At 35.4% G+C, this 20,281-nt stretch overlaps 1 protein-coding gene across 8 annotated transcripts in view; it reads right to left on the bottom strand.

The window, feature by feature from the left end:
- Window positions 1-20,281, bottom strand: part of Mgat4c (MGAT4 family member C) — a 713,319-nt gene that overhangs the window by 96,965 nt on the left and 596,073 nt on the right. Inside the window, exon 2 of one of the 8 annotated variants that reach the window (XM_031348869.1) lies at window positions 10,316-10,385. The exons of the other annotated variants lie outside the window; for them this stretch is intronic. The gene's annotated coding sequence lies outside the window, so the exon portion shown is untranslated. The remainder of the gene's footprint in view (window positions 1-10,315; window positions 10,386-20,281) is intronic. 8 annotated transcript variants of the gene reach the window in all.

Here is a 20,281-nt window from a genome sequence, read left to right as displayed (position 1 = left end):
ATACATGTGTGTGTGTGTGTGTGTGTGTGTGTCCTCACAGTTGTGAGAGCATACACAGAATCAGCACAAGTACACATCACAGTGAATATTAGCATGGAATGAGACATGGGCACAGAATTCCGTTCCTACTCCTATTGACAATTGTTGGTAGTTGGGAGAGGTAGAGAGAATTTTCTTTGAAAGTGTAGCCATTGGTAAGTCACACCATATATACAAGCAAAAATTTGACCTGATGGGTTGACAAAAGATGGGAAGTGAATAAGGAATGGGTTTGCAAAGAGTTGGGAAATAGAATTAATAATACAAAACCATGTATACAACTCTCAAGAAATAATATAACTCTAATTGAAATTTATTCAAAGATCATTTAAATTGATGAATGGGGACTAAGAGTAAAACAGTTTTTGTGTTAAGAGCCTAAATTCTCTTTCAGGATAAAATACTTGAATATATTATATAGTATATATTTTTATTTTCAATGTTAAGTAATACTGTAATGCCAGAGATATAATTTTGGAATAAGCATATGAATATGACAAAGGATATTTATATATCAAATTTCTTATTTGGAGTAATCCTAAACTTTATTCCTTCACTTATATCACAGATCACAAAACTCATGTCAATGTATTTTCCACTGCATTTTTGGAACCAACCTATTCTTTAGCAATGAAAAGAGTATTGAATGACTTCTTATATACTTCTAGTTTGTTATCTGTGATTGTTACAAATATTGAGATGATTTCCATATTTTAATGAAACTACTCAATAAATGGGTCACTGTTTTTGTCCTGTAGCATAGACAACAGAAGTTAATAGTAGGTTTTTTTTTAATGGAATCATTAATATAAATTGTATACTCAGAAATTTCCAATAATTTATTAGTAGGAAGTTGTTTATGTTAAACAACTGAAAAATCTATGCATAATTAAAATTGCCTTAATACCTTTGGATTTTGGAATTCTCACAAATGTAATTAAGGAAATACTAATACAATAAATTTATTTAAGTGCAAGATAATATTCAGTTGGATAAAGGTGGATAAGTCATAAAACTGTTGGCCTTTCTTCTTTTCTATGTGCAACAAAGACAACAGCCTAGAGAGTCAAGAAATGCACTATATGGTTCTGATTGCCACTACTGAGCAGATGCACAGCATTCTGAATAACAAACTAGCCAGAATTTTTCTATCAAATAATATGTGTGTGTATGTTAATGTGTGTTTCTGTGTATTTGTATACATGTGTATACATAGTTGTGTCAGCCCATGGTTGTAGAGGCCAGATGTCGACCTATATATCCAATGTCGTTCTCAGTGGCTCTCCCTTATATTTTATGAGATAGAGTCTTTCATTGATCTTAACACTCACTAATTCAATAAAATGGGTGGATAGCAAGTTCCTATGTTCCTCCAGTCTGCACATAGCATTAAAGGCCTATGCCACATGCCCCGACTTTTAAGTGTGTGCTTGTGATCTACATCCAGAAACTAATGTTTGCAGGACCACATCTTTATACACTGAAGCATTTTTATTTTGCAATTTGTATATTATATTTCAAGAATACCTGTTTTAGAAATAAAAACAAAATATATCACGGTCATTTTTCCAGAAAACTTGATATTACAGACATAGTATTGTTTATTAAAAGTTTTGAGAAAATGGACTCAATAAGATTCTTGTTCTTAGGTCTTCTTTCTGAGAAGTTTTATCTAAGACTACTAATTTGAGAGGGTGAGGTATGAGAGGAGGTGGAGGGAGGAGTTAAGAAAGAGGCAGAGGGAGGGGACCTGGAAAAGACTGGGTGGGAGGCAAAAAAAGAGGAAATGACATAATTTTCATTTTAAAAATTATTTTATGCATGTTCCATAGCAGTGGAACATTTATTCTATAGGCATGAAAGACTGAAGACGTGTAAAGCAACCTCGGTATGGAATTCTCCTCTAAGGCATCAGAGCACTGTAACTGAGGAAGGAACATAATGGCATGAACCCAGCACATCCCCTTTACAATGGAAGATCATAAAGACGCCATTGTGTCATGTACTCAGAAGAAATAACTTTTATCCATTTAACGGTATAAGCAATAGGATGCTTTATGAAATACTAATTGTAAATACCATTCCTTATGCAGCATATATATATATATATGTTAGAATGTTAGGTGTGTACATGATACAAGACTGCTGACCCAAATTTAAAAATACACAAAGTGAGGCATACTTTTAGATTTTTTTAAGGTTGACAAGCACACTAATGAGTCTTTAAACCAAAAATTTTTTAAATATATTAAGTGAGTATAATGTAGGATTCACCCACACAAATGAATACGTATAGATACATATATTTACTGCCATTATATATGTGTATGCATATATATATTCATACATATTTGAATGGATGTGAAAAGAAGCAGTTAAGTGTTCATGTTAAGGAAAGTCTAAAACCAAAGAAAGCTTCAATTTCCAATCTCTCCTAAAACTAAAAGCAATATCTGAAAGTTTGACAAGAGTGGCACATGCTTTACACTTACGTTTCTGTGAACACACTTCCAAGGGGACTGTACTTTAAAAGCTAAAAATCACAGAAGCATGCTATATTAACCCAGTTCAATAAACGACAACCCCAAATGAAATGGAAAATATCTCTTCAATCTTTCTGTAATTACTTCAAAATAGAAAAGAGAGCCACCTGGGGCTGAAAGTGTATTACCAGTCATTTCTGTAATGGAATTACTTGACAAACATTACTACAGGCAAATGCTATTACTATAAAATATCAAATACACACACACACATATGTATATATACATATATGCATACATACATACATACATACGTACATGGTTATTCATGGTATCATTACACATGTTCAAAACTAGAAACCATACTCAGAATGGTTAACAGGTAAAAATCTATAATGCAATAGAAAAAATCACCCATGAAAAGCAACATAATCTCCATATTATTCATGCATGGCAAATCTTATAATCAGAGATAATAGTTATTAAAGTGAGCTTCAGGTTTATGGCAACATTTAGTACCAAAATCTCTTTCACCTTGAAGGTAGATGACATTTCAATATTCCCTAAATAGTGCTTTGTAATGTTTCCTCTTCCTTCTCCTTAACTTCTGGAATAATTTTAGCTTTTTAATGCCATGGAAGTGCCTAATGTCCTTGGTGAGTTCATCTTTCCCTATAGACTCTGCTTGAAAATGAGGTATCTTATAAAAGTGCAATAAAGTAAGGTTTTTACCTGATCTCTTATTCATATTTCCTCTGGAAAGCCTGAACAATTAATTAGCTAGAAATTATTTACAAAATAGCTATAATATCCTTCCCGCCAAGTTAAGTAGGATATTTTAAAGAAAAGTCGTTTCTGCTCTATGGTGTTATTATATTGTTTGTTTATGGGAAATGAGTAGCATAAAGCAATATTAGCTAATGATAAGAATGTCACAAAGATAGCAAATGCAATCAAAACTTGGGGATTGGTGAGGCCATTTGGGTTGGAGTACCCATGGCATAATTCCTGAATTAGATGACTCTTCCAGAAGAGTCTAGAAATTTATCTAGAAAGAATAAGTTGTTCTCAAAGAAAGTATATAAAAAAAGAACCAAAAATGGTATTTCTGGGTGAAGACGCAAGGTCATCATTTGGAGGTGAATCTTCTACTTGACGTACCCCGAGAGGGACACAAGAGAAAAGATCTCTGTAGCGAATTATGTATGATATGAAATAACTGAAATATTTGGATCTCAATAAGAAGCCTTCATAAGGATATCAAACAGATATCTTTGACAAATATTACTACAGGCAAATGCTATTACTATAAAATATCAAATACACACACACATATATATATATGTATATATACATACATACATACATGGTTATACATGGTATCATTACACATGTTCAAAACTAGAAACCATACTCAGAATGGTTAACAGGTAAAAATCTATAATGCAATAGAAAAAATCACCCATGAAAAGCAACATAATCTCCATATTATTCATGCATGGCAAATCTTATAATCAGAGATAATAGTTATTAAAGTGAGCTTCAGGTTTATGGCAACATTTAGTACCAAAATCTCATTTAGTATCAAAATCAGACAGATATCCTTATGAAGAGGTGATGTATATTACATGCTTTATGCACATACATACATAGTACATAACAAAAATGACAGAAAAAAAAAGCATTGATTTTGGCTTATAATTCTAGAGGGGATAAAATTCATTGTGGTAGAATGCATGCTAGAGAAAGGACCCAAGGAGCTGAAGGGTTTGCAGCCCCTTAGGAGGAACAACAATATGAACTAACCAGTACCCTCAGAGCTCCCAGGGACTAAACCACCAACTAAAGAATACACATGGTGGGAGACATGGCTCCAGCTGCATATGTAGCAGAGGATGGCCTAGTAGATCATCAGTAGGTGGAGAGCCCTTTGGTCCTGTGAATGTTCTATGCCCCAGTGTAGGGGAATGCCAGGGCCAAGTAGTGGGAGAAGGTCGGTAGGTGAGCAGGGGGCAGGGGGAGGGAATAGGGTTCCTCCTCCAAGAGGGGAAACTGGAAAAGGGATATCATTTGAAATGTAAATAAAGAAAATATCTAATAAAAAAGTTAGAGCATCTCCGATAAATCAAAGGACCCTAAAGAAACATAGCAAGGTTGATTTAATTTTTGGATCACTTTTTAAAATAGCAATAAATTATATTTTTAGGAAAAAAAATTTGCTGGCAACCAGGAAGCAGAGATATCACAATTCATTCACTGACAGGAAACAGATGACAGTGAGTGAGACTGGTGATTTTGTTGTTTTGTTGTTGTTGTTTGGTTGATTGGTTTGGATTTTTAGCATCAAAGAGTACCACACTGACGTAGTTCATTGAGGAAGGCTCTACTTTATGAAGGTGGTTCTATAACTTTCCCAAGTAACATCAATAATTAGGGATTAAGTGTTAAGACACATGAGCTTATTTGGTTCACTCAAACTACCCTAGGTGTGTACAGAAATATAATGTCAAGGTTCAATATGACAGTGGAGAGCATTAAAATTATTTTTTCAAAGTAATCAAGCAAACCTCTAATTAAATATAAATAATAAAGCTCCTTTAATGTGGGCTTAACAAAATAATGGTTTCGATGTTCTCAATGATGTTAAAAGTATTTCATTAAAATCCCATGGAAAGAATCTTATTTCAAAAGAGAAAGTCAACATGATTTAGAGTTCTAGTTGGAATCCTGTTAGAGAAAACAAATGGAAGAAGTTTCAGATAAGGCAGAAAACAATTGTTGAAATAGTTGAAATCAGAAGGTTCTTTTTTTTTTTTTTTTTTTTTTTTTGAGAGTGGGCCAGTTATCAGTTCACACATTATGGCTGGAACTCACGATGTTGTAGACTTTGGAGTTCAAATCATGCCAAACTTCTAGTCTCATCCAAGTTCAAGTGAACAATAGTCTTCTAACATGCCATTTGATTAGAAAGTATGTAATGAGAATTTTGTGATCCTGTTGACTAACCAGCATGGCTAAAACTTTAGCCTCAAAAACCAGTTCTATTATGGGTAGGAATTTTGTTATTTTTAAATATACCTTCAATTTCATCTTCAAATCAACACTTACATCAGTCCCAATTGTTTGACACACTCCTGTTCCCAGATCCCTTCTTTTTATGTATCCAAAAAAAGAAAAAAATCAGAAGAATCCAATTTCTCACTTTCCTTTTGATTAAGAGTCACCAATTAACATTTTATAGCTACAAGAATCACATACTGGGCAAGCTTTTACTGATGATGCCACTTCTGTGTTCTTGTTTTGTAGTGATGTTTGTCTCTTTGGTTGCTGTTTTGTGAATCCCAGGTGGTAAACTCCAGGGAAGGTACAGAGAACTGGGATTCCACCTCCAGCAGCCATTAGTGTATAATCCTGTATGTAGCCATAGGTCACATGACACTAAGGAACTCTGGAAGCAAAGAGCATCTGAATTGAGGTGTGCTCTAAATATAAAATATACACCAACTTCCAAAGACAGTTTAAAAATACAAGAATAAAAATTATGTTAATCATAATTTCATTATTTTAAAATATGTTAGAAATAGTTATTAGCTAAAACATATCATTTATTTTTGTATTAATCTGTTTACTATTCAGAAAAAAATGGCTACCAGAAAAAAACTTCATGTCATTTATAAAATAAATACCTTAACTATGTGAAAATTGATTTTGCAGTAATACCCACCACAAGAACGAGAGAAAAATAAAGGGTAGCTCATATATTTGACCCCTTGGTTATTATGCTTAATGAAGGTCTTTCTGAGAATTCACCCTTTGAATTACATTAAAATAAAGAGGAAGGAGCTAGCGTGTTGAAGCAAGAGCACAGTAGATATAGGGGTCAATGTAAACTTTTATCTTTTCATACATCTGGCAGTTAAAATTTCAAAATTAGGGTCAGCCAGATTGAGTTTTTCTATAGTTTCCCTGATTTTCTTGTAAGTGGCTATGTGCATGTCAACGTTTCTCATGGCATTCTCTTTTTCAAAATCTACACTTTATTTAGTTCTTCTAAGGTGCCGTGTTGGGTTAGGGCATACCTGAATGACCTTTAATTTAGATGCATCTTTGAAAGATTTATCTCTAAACATTATCATTATTCAGGGTACTAAAGACCATGCCTTTCATATAAGAATTTAGAGGCAGAACAATTGTGATGAATTTCTAATGATTTTCTGGAATGTAAGAATCTCTCTGAGAAATGAAAAAATTCTTAATATACCAAAGAATAATAATATGTTATGGACAAAAATAGAAACAAATAAGAAGATTACAAAGCTAAATTGTCAGTAAGAAGCCATACTATATAAAACATTAGAGGATATCAGAAGGAACCTGATCATTGCTCTTCTATGTACAAAGTGAACAAGTGTATATATAAAGATAGGGCCTGATATGATCTGTACATAATTAAACAAGCTGATTTTTTTTAAACAAATTGAAGTGCATGTCAAGATACTAAATAGAAAGATTCATTAGAAGATGCCAGAGTGTAGAAGTTACTTGAAAGTAGATCTAATATCTCTTCAATGAGTATTGTCTAATGCAAGATTGTGTTCCTTTATGGGATAAGGAAAATAAATACTTGTCACATGAGTATGACAATGTAAAGGGTTTTATGAAGTCTAATGCATTGCAGTATTAAGATTATATTATTTAAATGAATCTTTGCCAAAATAATATTGACAATACTTATAGGAATATGAGTTAAAGTTGTGAATATTTAATGTTAATTAATGTTTAGTTTAAAAAATAACATACTGATTCCAAAATTTTAAGGAAACCTTTCAATGGAAAACATCATCAATATTGCCATAATGTAAATAAGAATGCTCCGCACTAGACTAATATATTTGAATCCTTGGTCACCATAGATTAGGGTTATTGTAAACAATTAGGAAGTATGACCTTCTTGGATGAAGTGTGCCACTGGAGGTAGACTTTGAGATTTTCAAAAACCCAGTTCAGGTCCAGCGCCTCTGTCTTCCTGGTACTCATGCATCTGGATGTTGAACTCTCTGCTACTTATCTGGCACTATATCTCCTCTGGTCTACCATGCTCCCAACCATGATAATAATAGACTAAAACTCTGAAACTGTATGTAAGCCCCAATTAATTGACTCATTTTATGAATTGATATGCTCATGGTGTTTCTTCACAGTAATAGAACACTGACTAAGACAAATCTCATTCAAATTTTATTTCTACAATGTGATGGTTAATCTTGATTGATTGACTTGAGAAATGCAAGAAAATGGGGGGGGGTATTTCTTGCATTTCTGGGATGTATTTGTGGGTGTTTCCTGAGATGATTGACATGTGGATCAAGACTTGAGAAGTGAAGACTTTAAGTGATGATGGTCAGTACAGTCCAATAGCCTAAGCCAGATGTAAAATTAAAAAAATAAAAAAGAAATCTGTTACTATGGCTTCTTTTTCTCTTTTCTTGACAATCACAAGGCTTTAACAACACAATACCAAATTCGGTGGAACAATGTACAAATAAATAAGTCTTATGTGTAAATTGCTTATTTTATAAATATTATCATGTCAATGCAAGTGACTAACTTACAGAATATAAAATAAATTCTGTTAATCCGTTACTAAGTAAATATGTATTTTCTATTAGTTTGAGGGAAATAACTTTTCTGAGTATTCTATTAACAGTAAATGAATTACCAAGACTCCCAATAGGGACTCATATGGGGGGAGTATCTCATGTTAATACGTATTCAACCTTTTTCCTGGTTTATTTGATAAATGAACTTCTGAGTTATAATGCATCGGATTAAAATGAAAATTCTATTGTTATTTTAAATTCAATCTCTAGCAAAGCACATGGATAGATTGAAATGAGGTGTACATGGAAAAAGGCACACTATGATTTCTGGTAGCTATGTTAACAGAAGGACATAACTGTATGCCTTTGTTTTTTGTTTTTTGTTTTTTTATGGATTGACTCTAGGACTTAAGGAAAGAAAGAATAATGTTAAGGTAAATAATCTGATGTCAAGAGCCTCAATGGGACAAGCTAATAACTAGCAGGTGATCATCTTGAAATGGCCTGCTTCAGATTATTATATAATCTGCGACAGGTGCGCCTTTATTTAGCAAACTGTAAGGAATTCATTTAGGGAAAGTTTCCTTCTATTAATATGCTTTTCCTGATATTATTATACATATATAACAATCACTAAGTAACAGCATACCCCTTTGGAGCAGAACTCTGCAGATCCACAAAGATGAGCTGTCTTATAGTGAGTGATGTTATATAGATAAATAGATGACTTAAGACTAGATTATTATCTTATAAGGATTTCTAAAATTATATCAGTGATTATTAATCTTGTTTATAGTGGGACTGCTATTAGGCCCTTTTCTGATAGTCAAAACTGCGATGAGAACTCTGCCATTCTCTGAAGTGTCACCAGTTAATTGCTCTTAGATAGTAACCAGACTGTCTCCTACACAGAGCACATTCCAAGAGATTGTAAAATAATTAACCAAAGGGAAGTAATGATTTATTATAGGTGCTAGGATGAAGAGAAAATATTGACTAAGTTTATCTATGCAAAACTTCACTTATAATTTAATTATGGCTTTAAACCTTCGGTGAACCTGTGGAACTAAGACAGGTGATGGATGTTTAACTAGATAATTACTCCTAATGGTATGCATGTAAACATTCTCTGTTGTGAACTTCTATTTCAATTTATTTGAAATAGATTTGATTTTTTTGTGTGAACTTGTGATGAACTTTTTAACATGTGATCATGTATTCTGAAAGATATTTAAGGGTTGAGGACAAAGAAAAGAATCAGAACTGGGGGACTGAGGTGAGAGGAATGGAGGTGAGAAGAACTGAGCTTAGAGAGGAGCTAAGTTGAAGAGAAGTTTTTAGACAGAACACTTTTTAGATTAGAAAGAGAATGCAGAGTGGAATATCTTAGAAACTATATGTAACATAAAATATTAAGAGAGCAATGTGTAGAATGCAGAGGGAAAGAGGAAAAAAGAAGATGCTGCAGAGAGCAGAAGGAGCAGGGAGGCTTCCTGCCATGGGATAGAACAGGTTCCATGGTAAGGACAAGGCAGGCTTAGTCTTATAAAAAGAAATAAAGCTTTTTTCTTACAAACATGGGTTTAATTCATTTAGCATTAAAAAGATAGAAGCCTTTTCTTTCTCTATGTAATAAGGATTGGAGTTCCATTTTTTCATCCAGAATGAGTGAGTTCTTTCTGCATCAGTGCTTGGTCTTTTGCTCCACATACATATGCATATGTATGGATGGATATCAGTGTGAATATGTAATTGTGAGAATGTATGCTTGTGTGTGTGTAAGAATGTAATTGTGAGAATGCATGCAAGCTGGGCCAAACTGGGTTTGAATGGAACTGTATGAATGAGTAAATGAGCATAAATGAATCTGCATATGAACTTGTGTGAGATTATGCATATTCGCTTATGTAAAATGTTTTCCTTCTCTGAATGTTATTCTCTCCTCCTCGTTCAATAGAAGTTTATTGCTCCAAACTTCATACTAGCCCAACAAGCAAGAGACATCTGAATAATAGGGAAAAGGCTCTAGCAATTAATCCTTTTACTTAATCTCCTGCTGTTTTAGGATGAGTTGCTAAGTGCCTCAGAGGATCACAGAAGGCAGCTCAGCTACCATAGCATAGTAACTTAGACTTAAATAAGTAAATTTTTCTTATACAGCAACCCTAAGTTTCTTGTAAGATAAAGTCTTACCCCAGAATCTCATAAAACCAAATCTTACTCTCCACCTACGCTCTTCCTCCTCCACTGTCTCAAGAAGAACCTACAAGAAGGAAGAAACACTTGAGGCTGTGGCTGGCTCCCCAGCAATCTGACACATAAAAATTCTTTCACATGAAAGGACCTTAATGAAAGTATCCAAGGTATATTTATCTATTATAAATTCTAGAAAAAATAAACTGAAAGTCAGATCTTGGATTTTGTCCATGGTAGCAGAAGGATTCAGTGAATAAACATACCCAATCGGCAAATCTTTATTATTGAAAGCTTACATGAAATAAGATGAATACATATTAAATACATATATTCTCTTCATATTGGCAAATTTCTATGAGCATAAATAACTAGAAAAATATGGTCTTATCAGATGCTTTTGGGGATACGTGGACATTTTCATATAATCTTATATAGGTACAAAATGGTTATGTACCATTGTAAGACAGTGCTGACAAGAACAGAAAAGAAAAATTTTAGTGATGAAACTGTACACATTTCCTGCTATTCCCTGCAAACTGTGGTAATTATGAAATAAGCTGTCTTAATAGAATTCAAGAAAAGCAAATTTACTCAAAGATAATGTTACACAATTTTACTTTTTATGAGTTATGAACAAAATTTGTGGGCAAAGAAGATATAGAATATTAAATGAAATTTCCATTTGCAGCAGGACATGCTTTTAGGAAAATGAGTCTGAAACATTTTACTTCATATTTGAATCCTTTATATTTTATAAAAGGATGGAACCCAGAAACCTAAGAGAATACTTTTCACAATTTGATTATTTTTGTTAAATTTTTGGATATTTTTTTATGTAATGACATTTATTACCATAATCTCTTGGATAATCCTCAAAATTCTATCCTCTCAGATGTTTGGCAAATTTCCACCTACATTCAGAATTATTTTAAGCAAAAAGTTAGAATGATATAAATTATGTTTAGGGAAATGTCAAAGGCAGGTTCCCAATAATGCCACAGTAGAGATATTAACATTACCAGTCTCAGACATTTTATTAGAGAGGCTTTCAGTTGCATTATGTTTATGTATTACTGCAAAAAATTATTCAAAAAGCTCTTCAAGAACTTTAAATTTACAATTAAACATATGCTAATTTTTAAAAAAGTAGCAAAAGAAAGTAGTTTGTGCCTAAAATAAGAGAAAAGTATTAAATAAAGCAAACCCCATTTAAATATGATGAATGTATAACTGATTTTTCTAGGTCATTGAAATGAATGTTTTGACCAAAATTTATGCAAATTATTCATTTCATTTTTATTGTAGTATATTGTCAAAAGCAATGCATATGCATTTATTATTAAAGCAGTGATGTATTAATTTTGGGCTTTTGAGCTTGCACAAAATTTTGATATACAGTCAAAACCTTAAGGTATTTTTTGCTTTTAAAATTTTGAGGTAGTATGCCATATGCCATTTCCAGAAAAGCAAAGACACGTTTAAAAGTGTTATGTAGTCCCTTTTTTTTTTTTTCGAGATAGGGTTTCTCTGAGTAGCCCTGGCTGTCCTGGAACTCATTTTGTAGACCAGGCTGGCCTCGAACTCAGAAATCCACCTGCCTCTGCCTCCCAAATGCTGGGATTAAAGGCGTGCGCCACCACTGCCCGGCGTGTAGTTCTTTTGATAATTTAGGAAGTCTCAATTTTCAGTTATGAGAAAAAGCAATGTTATCTATTATTATTATTATTATTATTATTATTATTATTATTATTATTATTACTAAAAGATCTCACAAAATGTTTTTATGAAAAAATAATACTATCATTTTCACTATAGAAATATGTTTATGTCTCTCCCGTCCAAAATCCTGACAAGTAAAAATATACTAAAATTATATTCTTGTTATTGTTTATTCAATATTATATACTATTTAATGTGATAACTCATAATTTACAAGTTTATTGTAAGTTCAGCAATGCAAAAAGTCATATTTTGTGTATTTAAAATTTACAGGACACATTTCATCTTGGCTATTAAATAAGTAATTAATCCATAACATCCCTGCATCACTGCACAAGCATTTCATCTAAGTTAATTATATAAATAAATAAAGTAAACATTATGCTACAGAAATATCAACATAGCAGATGACCTAATTGCTCATGGTGATTTTATTAAGCTTCCAATTAATTCGGGAGAAGATGCTTGCTACAGTGTGAGATAGTGAAATTAGCAATATGATGAATGGGAATAATTGAAGACACTATGATTTTCTTAATGTGGATACAATGTGCATGTGCTTCAAAACAGGAAACCAACTTTTAAAAATGCTAATGCTTTCATATATCAAAGTTTTATTTTTCCATGAAAACCATGGAGTATTTAAAAGGAAGCAAGAAATTCAATTAAAAAAAGGCATAATGACACTGTTTTTTAATGATACATTTGTTAATATAGGACAGTCAAATAAACCCATGTTAGAAAAGACAGTGGGAAGGCATTTCTTTGATCCTGAACCCATGTTAATCCAATGGATACTAAGGTTACTTTGTATAAATAAGTGCTTGTCAGGGTCATCAGTGACATAGATACATTAAAAGCCAGTTCTCAGTATACAAAGCACTTTCTGGAGAAACATACCACATACTCTGCTGAGGAAACTTTTCTTCTCCTGGCATCCTATGCAACACACACTTGTCTGTTGGGTCCCTTGGCTGCAAGACACCCAGCTTGCGACAGGAGACTCAACTCATGCCTGCTGTGCCTGAAACAAAGGCTCACTACTATGAGTTCCCACCTTTGAGGATTCCAGAGGAAACTACACCTGCTGGCTGGCACGTATACAGCCTGAGGACATCTGTAGTTGACCTCCTCCCCCACTGTGGACTGCTCCTCCAGCCACTCCCCGGAGCTGAGACCTGTGGGACATCCTGAGTCTCCACCTTCAGCCCTGCAGCCTGTTTCCCTTTCACTTCCTCCTGGACTTTGTTTGAACTCCTCCCGACTCCTCAGGAATTCCTTATGTTATTCAAATGTCATTGTAACCTAGAGATTCAGTTTGCTCTCTTATATGTAAATTCTGAACCCCCAAAGTAAAGACGAGCCTTGATTGGAAGCCCACAACTTGGCTTCGCGTCCTTTTGTTCTCGAACTCTGTGTTTCAGGTCTCCTTTCTCCTTTCGGTCGAGGCAGAACCCGGTTCATGAAACTGCGGGCCAGTTTCACTTGTCTCTGTATACTTATCTCTATCCTTTCTCTCTTTTCTTTCAAGTCTAAATATTACAAGCAACTTAATCATGAGATCACTGTACGTGACTGAAATTCACAGGCCCAAGCTCAGGATGCTAAAGATTGTCAATCAGCCATTGCCACTGGCTTCAAGAGTGGCTGCCACTATGGTGGTAGAAGCATTATCTGGATTTTACCTCTATATTACCATCTCATTTCATGTAATCTAGAGAAATACCACTCCACAAATTTATCTATAAGTACTATGTTGATAATGATATTTATATCTTGAAAATATGGCTTCACAGATTATCAAGTATGAGTCAATAAAAATCTATCTGATGCATGGCATGGAATCAAAAAAGAGGCCTATATCAGCACAAAATGACTGACATCTGATATCCTAAAATGCCACAGTGGACATTGATGTAATCTGTTAATTATTTTGGCAGTATTATTTATTTATATGATTTTGTATATATATATGCCCTTAATAAGTCTTTGTCTTTAGCACTCAGACTGTATATAAGTATTTGTATGTAGGCCTTTGAACCTACATCTGTTTTGTCCATTTTGGCACTTGTGCCAGTGTGACAGGAGTTGCCTGTCTAACCACATTCTTTTGGAGTGAATAAAGTCTTTCTTATCTGCTCATGAGTTCTCATAGCCTCTTCTCCCTCCCAACCACTCCCCACTATCCTTATTTCCTAATGTTGGTGTTCAATCTTTGCATAATGCTTGATCAGTCTACCTTATGTCATAGGAAGATTTCAAGACAAACCCTATTTTGTTAGTAGTAGATGGGACACATAATGGTAAGGAAATCCAAATCTACTCCTAGCACATATCAGAATGCCAGAGATGTTCTAGAATCAGAATGTTTTGAGTAAGAAAACACATCTGCACAGAGGAAAATTTCTTGAACAAAACACCATAACTCAGGCTCTAAGATCAGCAATTGACAAATGGTACCTCATAAAACTGAAAACCTTCTGTAAGGAAAATGTACACTGTCAAAGGGACAACATGGCAACCTACAGACTGAAAAGATCTTTACCAAAGCTACATCTGATAGAGAGTTAATACCCAAAACATACAAAGAACTAGAGAAGTTAGACTCCAGAAAACCAAAGAACTCTATTTAAAAATGGAATACAGAGCTAAACAAAGAATTTTCAACTGAGGAATATTGAATGGCATTGAACGTTCAACATCTAGTCTTCAGGGAAATGTCAATCAAAATGACCCTGAGATTCCAACTCATACCAGTTAGAATGGCTAAGAAAAAAAGGCTCAGGTGACAGCAGATGCTGGTGAGGATGTGGAGAAAGAGGAACAGTCCTTCATTACTGGTAGGATTGCAAGATGGTTCAACCACTTTGGAAATCAATCTGGTGGTTCGTCAGAAAACTGGAAATAGTTCTACCTGAAGACCCAGTTATACCATTCCTGAGCATATAACAAAAGATGATCCACTATATTACAAGGGCACATACTCCACTACATTTTTAGCAGCCTTATTTATAATAGTCAAAAGCTACAAACAACCCAGATATCTCTCAACTGAAGAATAGATACAGAAAATCTTGATAAAACTATTTATACCCAGAAAATTTGCCCCTCACAGATTATCAGGTAGGAGTCAATAAAAATGTATCTATTTACACAATGAACTACTAATCTGCTATCAAGAATGATTACTTCATGAATTTTTCAGGCAAATGGATGGAAAAAGAAAAACATCATCCTGAGTGATGTAACCCAGACCCAATAGGACATATATTGTATGTGTTCATTGTGTATATTTGCCCCAAAACACAGAATATCTGTGATACAACTCCAGACCATATGAAGCTTAACAAGAAGGAAGACCAAAGTGTGGATGTTTCAATCCTACTTACAAGGGGGAAAATAATTCTGGGATGTAGCGGCAGGGAAAGACCTGGGAAGGAGAAAGGTAGGGAAGGGGGTCAGGATCAAGTATAGGAAGAGAAGGAAGAGAAGTTCAGAGGGTCAAGAGAATGAATAGTAGAGGACTGGGAACCTGGGAAGCTACTAGACAGTCCCAAACTCCAGGGAAGAGAGAAGTGTTCATCATCCAACAGGGATGACACTAGCCAAAGTACCCAAGAGAGGGGAGATAACCTGATGACCACCTCCAGTAAATAGGCTTGGCCCCCAGTTGACGGATGGAACCACTCACACAACTCCAAAATCTTTAACCCAGAATTGTTTCTGTATCAGGGAAACTTAGGGACAAAAAAAAATGTAGCAGAGAAGGAAGGAAAGTCCATTCAGAGACTACCCCTTGGAATCCACCCCATCTGCAGACACCAAAACCCCAACACTATTGCTAGATACTATTGCTGGTGCCAAGAAGTGCTTGCAGACAAGAGCCTAGTATGGCTGTCCTCTGAGAGGCTCTGCCAGCATCTGTCTAAGATAGATTTAGATACTCAACAGCCAACCATCGAACTGAGTCAGGGGACCCAAATGGAAGAGTTAGGAGAAGAACTGAAAGAGCTCAAGGGGAGTGGAACCACACAGGAAGAACAATATCAACTATGTGGACACCCCAGAGCTACCAGGAACTAAACCACCAACCAAAGAGTATGCAAAGAGGGTCTATGTCTCCAGCTACCTATGTATCAGAGGACTGCCTTATCTGTCATCAATGGGAGGGCAGATCTGTGAGGACTTTTGCCTAGCAGATTAGGGGAATGAGAGAGGGATTGATGCTAGAGTGGGTAGGTGGGTGGGAGAGTACACTCTTGGAAGCAAAGGGGAGGGGGCAATGGGATGAGGCTTTTGGCAAGAGGAGACAGGGAAGACAGACAACATTGGAAATTTAAATAAATAAAATAACCAATTACAAAAAAAGCAATGTGTTTAGTAAACAATGAATCTTTTAATGTCTTGTTCTTTCTGGTCATTATCTTACTATCACTGCCTTTAAATGTTCTGAATGCAACGAGCTCTCTACCTTTTTTCTGATTATTTTGTAGACACATTTTAGACATTTCCCAACTCTATTATATTTCACTTTAAATATAGACACCTGAATAATGGCTAATATAATGCACAATGATCAGCAATGAAATATTGTACAACAACCAAAAGTCATATCAGTTTCAGAAAGTTCTACTTTATAGATGTATAATTATCTATTTCCCTATACGTTTCCTTTAGCAATTACAAAGTTTCTGTTCTTACATTAAAATCTTTATTTAATTTTTATTTGATTTGTGTATAGCTTCTTTCTCCTAAATTTTCATAGACAGGATTTTTAACACAATTTACGAAAGATTCTATCTCTTTTTTCTCCATGTGATTGTGACAACATTGCCAAACATTAGGTTAATATAGGTGCACGAATTTCTGAACTCTATGATCTATTCGATCGGCATATGTGTCTGTCTTACAGTATCTAAATTTACTCATTTATCTTACCTGACTTAAACTGCTTAATGACAACTTACAGGCAACAAAATAAATAAACTAAAATAAAGAGTTGACATATAGAAAATGCTTATACTCAGTACTGAAGCTGTGTGGAAGATAATTACTAAAAAAAAAACTCTGAAAGTTATTTATAGAAACAATCAGTTTAGGCTTCATGGTAACTAGCTAAAGTTTAGACACGTTATTATACCAGCAATCATTAGTATTCATCTTAAGCATAACTGATCCTGTGCCCTGCTGAATTCAATTATAAGAATAAAACTGTCTGGTAGGTTTTAAAATCAGAATAGATAACATTAAAGACATTAAAATTCTTAATGGTAAAATAATTTAAATGAATGGGATAATTCCGCAATTTCTTTTGATGTTAAGAATTTAATCTCTCTCTGGATAGCTCTCAACACCACATTATTTAGGAACTACCATTATGGGAAGGCTCACGAATATTTATTCTGATACTCAAATTTAAAAATACAGACAGTCATACAGAAAATAGAAATAAAGAACTATTTATCTTTATCCTAAAGCTTCTATCGATGATTCTTTGAAGAGTCTGTAAATAATTTCTTGCTGGATATAACATTTTTCATATATTCTTTATTTGGAGGTAAATATGAGGTATGATATTAGTGGAATTCAGTGGGCCACGTTGCGCTAAGTAGACTGTGTCATATAAATGGATTATAAAATTCACTTAAGTTCAGAAGTTTTTTTCTAACAAAACTCATAACCTAACTCTCATAAGTTCTTCTAAATTTTTAAACCAAAGAAAGTATTCAAAAATGCCTTCTTGGAACTAAGATACAAATGAAACATTGGTAGTATTTAATTCCATTTATTCAGTCCATAAACAATTCCAAAGTGTTATGTCATATTAGGTAACAATTTGTGTAGACTACCAGATACGGCAACATTTACAGTTTTCGTCATAGTCATAGGCTGTTTTATTTTTCGAGCTTGTAATTTTTCTTAGTTTAAGTATAAGGTGAGTCTTATCTTGGAATGGGAAACCCCAGCATGCTTTTCTTTTACATACTATTTAGTTCAGTGTATCATTCTTTGGCAAATCATTGACGCTTACATTTGGGGGCTCTTGTCCGAGACCCCAAAATCAAATAGTGAAATTTATTTTCTGATGGGTAAATTCAGGTGCCTGGTTGTCTTTTGGCTTGTCCACCTCCATGTTTCTGTTTCAGGTTTAATCTGTGTTTCTGTTTAGGTTTAATCTGGAGGCTGAGAGGGACAAAGCAGATGCATATTGTATCACCTAGCTAGGCACAATGGAGGACACTCCGGATCCCCTACCAGAAGCTAGTTCTCTGAATTCTGAACTCACTGTGGGTCTATAGGCCTCCCATGCCCAGGGAGGAAGACCATCTGGGATTGTCGGTCTGCTTTGGTCTGTTTATATTCATTTTGTGCTTTTTGTCCTCTCATACAAAGTTTTCTTTGATTCCTAGGATTGGATAGCCACAAAGCACCCCACTGGACTTGGTTGTGAAGCATTTTAAGGACTTTTGCCAAGCTGCAGAAGACTCTGGTTGTTTGTCTCCACAAACCAACCATCTTTTGCAGGAATGAATGGCACACGTATAAAGTAGGGTGCCCTGAGGAGGGGACTTTCCATCTCCCCATCATTTACAGGGGAAATGTTTAGTTTATGAGGCCTGGCGTCACCCTGACCAAGTGCTTCTGGCCTTGCTGCTCCCCACCCTTCTTCCTCTAAAGAAGCATCAGCCTCAGCCCCCTGTTTTGCTCCCCCTTTCTGTTCCCTAAGGAAGAAAAAGAAGATCCTGAGAGCTGCCGGAAAATTGGCTCTGAGAGTAAATGGGGCTGCCCACTCAAGTGCAGGCTGATATTGATGCAGGCTTTCCTTTGATTTGACCAGACAGCGATTTTTTTTTAGTAGATTATTTTCTTTATTTAAATTTCAAATGATATCCCCTCTCCCAGTATCCCCTCTGGAAAAAAAAAAAACAACTATTCCCTACCCCTTCCTCCTGCTCATCAACCCACCCTCTCCCGTTTCCTGGCCCTGGCACTCTCCTACACTGGGGCATTAGAACCTTCACAGGACCAAGGGCCTCTCCTCCCATTTGTGATGGACTAGGCCATTCTCTGCTACATATGCTGCTGGAGCCATGAGTCCCACCATCTTTGGTTGGTAGTTTAGTCCCTGAGAGCTCTGAGGGTACTGGTTAGTTCATATTGTCGTTCCTCCAATGGGGCTGCAAACCCTTCAGCTCCTTGGGTCCTTTCTCTAGCTCTTTCACTGGGGACCCTGTGCTCACACCAATGGATGGCTGTGAGCCTCTACTTCTGTATTAGTCTGGCACTAGCACTGCTGAAGGTAAGGAGAAGCTCCAGGCTTACCACCAGATTTTGATGCGAGGGCAGCCTCTTGAGAGGCTGCCAGATGGCCCCCAAGTTTATCTAAGATGAGCCAGGTGATGCAGGGAAAGCATGAGAGCGCCAGGAAACAACTAGAAAGACTTTAATTCTATGCTTCTGTGGCACATCCAGAGCATCATGTTGGACTTGACTGACATACCCTGGTCAGATGCAGTAGTGTTATTTGGGCAACTGCTTTGCTGCTGGAACTTCAGCCTAGAAAGCTGAACTAAAAGGCTCTAACCCAGGCTTTAAAACTGGCAAAAGGGACCATAACTACCATCTATACTGACAGCAGATATGCCTTTGCTATAGCTTATGTACATGGGTACATATACCAAGAGAGGGAATTGTTGACTGCTGAAGGAAAAACTATCAAAAATAAAGATGAAATACTTGCTTTTCTTCTCAAATCAGCCATAATTCATTTCCCCAGGCATCAAAAAGGGACATCAGAAATAGCCAGAAGGAACAGGGTAGCTGATAAAGCTGCAAGGGAGGCCATCCAAGCTTCTACTGCTAAAGTCCTGGTAACTTTGCTGCTCCCTGCGCTCCCAACCATCCCTCAATATACTGCTGAAGACAAATGAGATCAGATGAAATGCCGAGGAGTTTACAGGAAATATAGATGGTTGTTGACCTCTGAAGGCTGTACCATTCTATCCAAGGAGTTTACTAAGCAACTCATCCATCAGATTCATCAAGCTTCACACCTGGGTCACCAAAAACTGAAGGAATTGCTGCAAGGGACAAGATAAAAATATTTCACTTAGCAAATTTAGCTCTAAGACTATGCCACCTGCCAGGCTGTGAACTTCTCAGGCCCGAATCAAGGAGCCACTAGAGTAACCAGAATCAGGGGTCAATGGCCAAGGGCCAACTGAGAAAGAGATTACACAGAAA

Source organism: Mastomys coucha, unplaced genomic scaffold, assembly GCF_008632895.1.
Source record: "Mastomys coucha isolate ucsf_1 unplaced genomic scaffold, UCSF_Mcou_1 pScaffold4, whole genome shotgun sequence".
Taxonomy (NCBI): Eukaryota; Metazoa; Chordata; class Mammalia; order Rodentia; family Muridae; genus Mastomys; species Mastomys coucha.
This window is presented reverse-complemented; position numbering and strand designations above follow the sequence as displayed.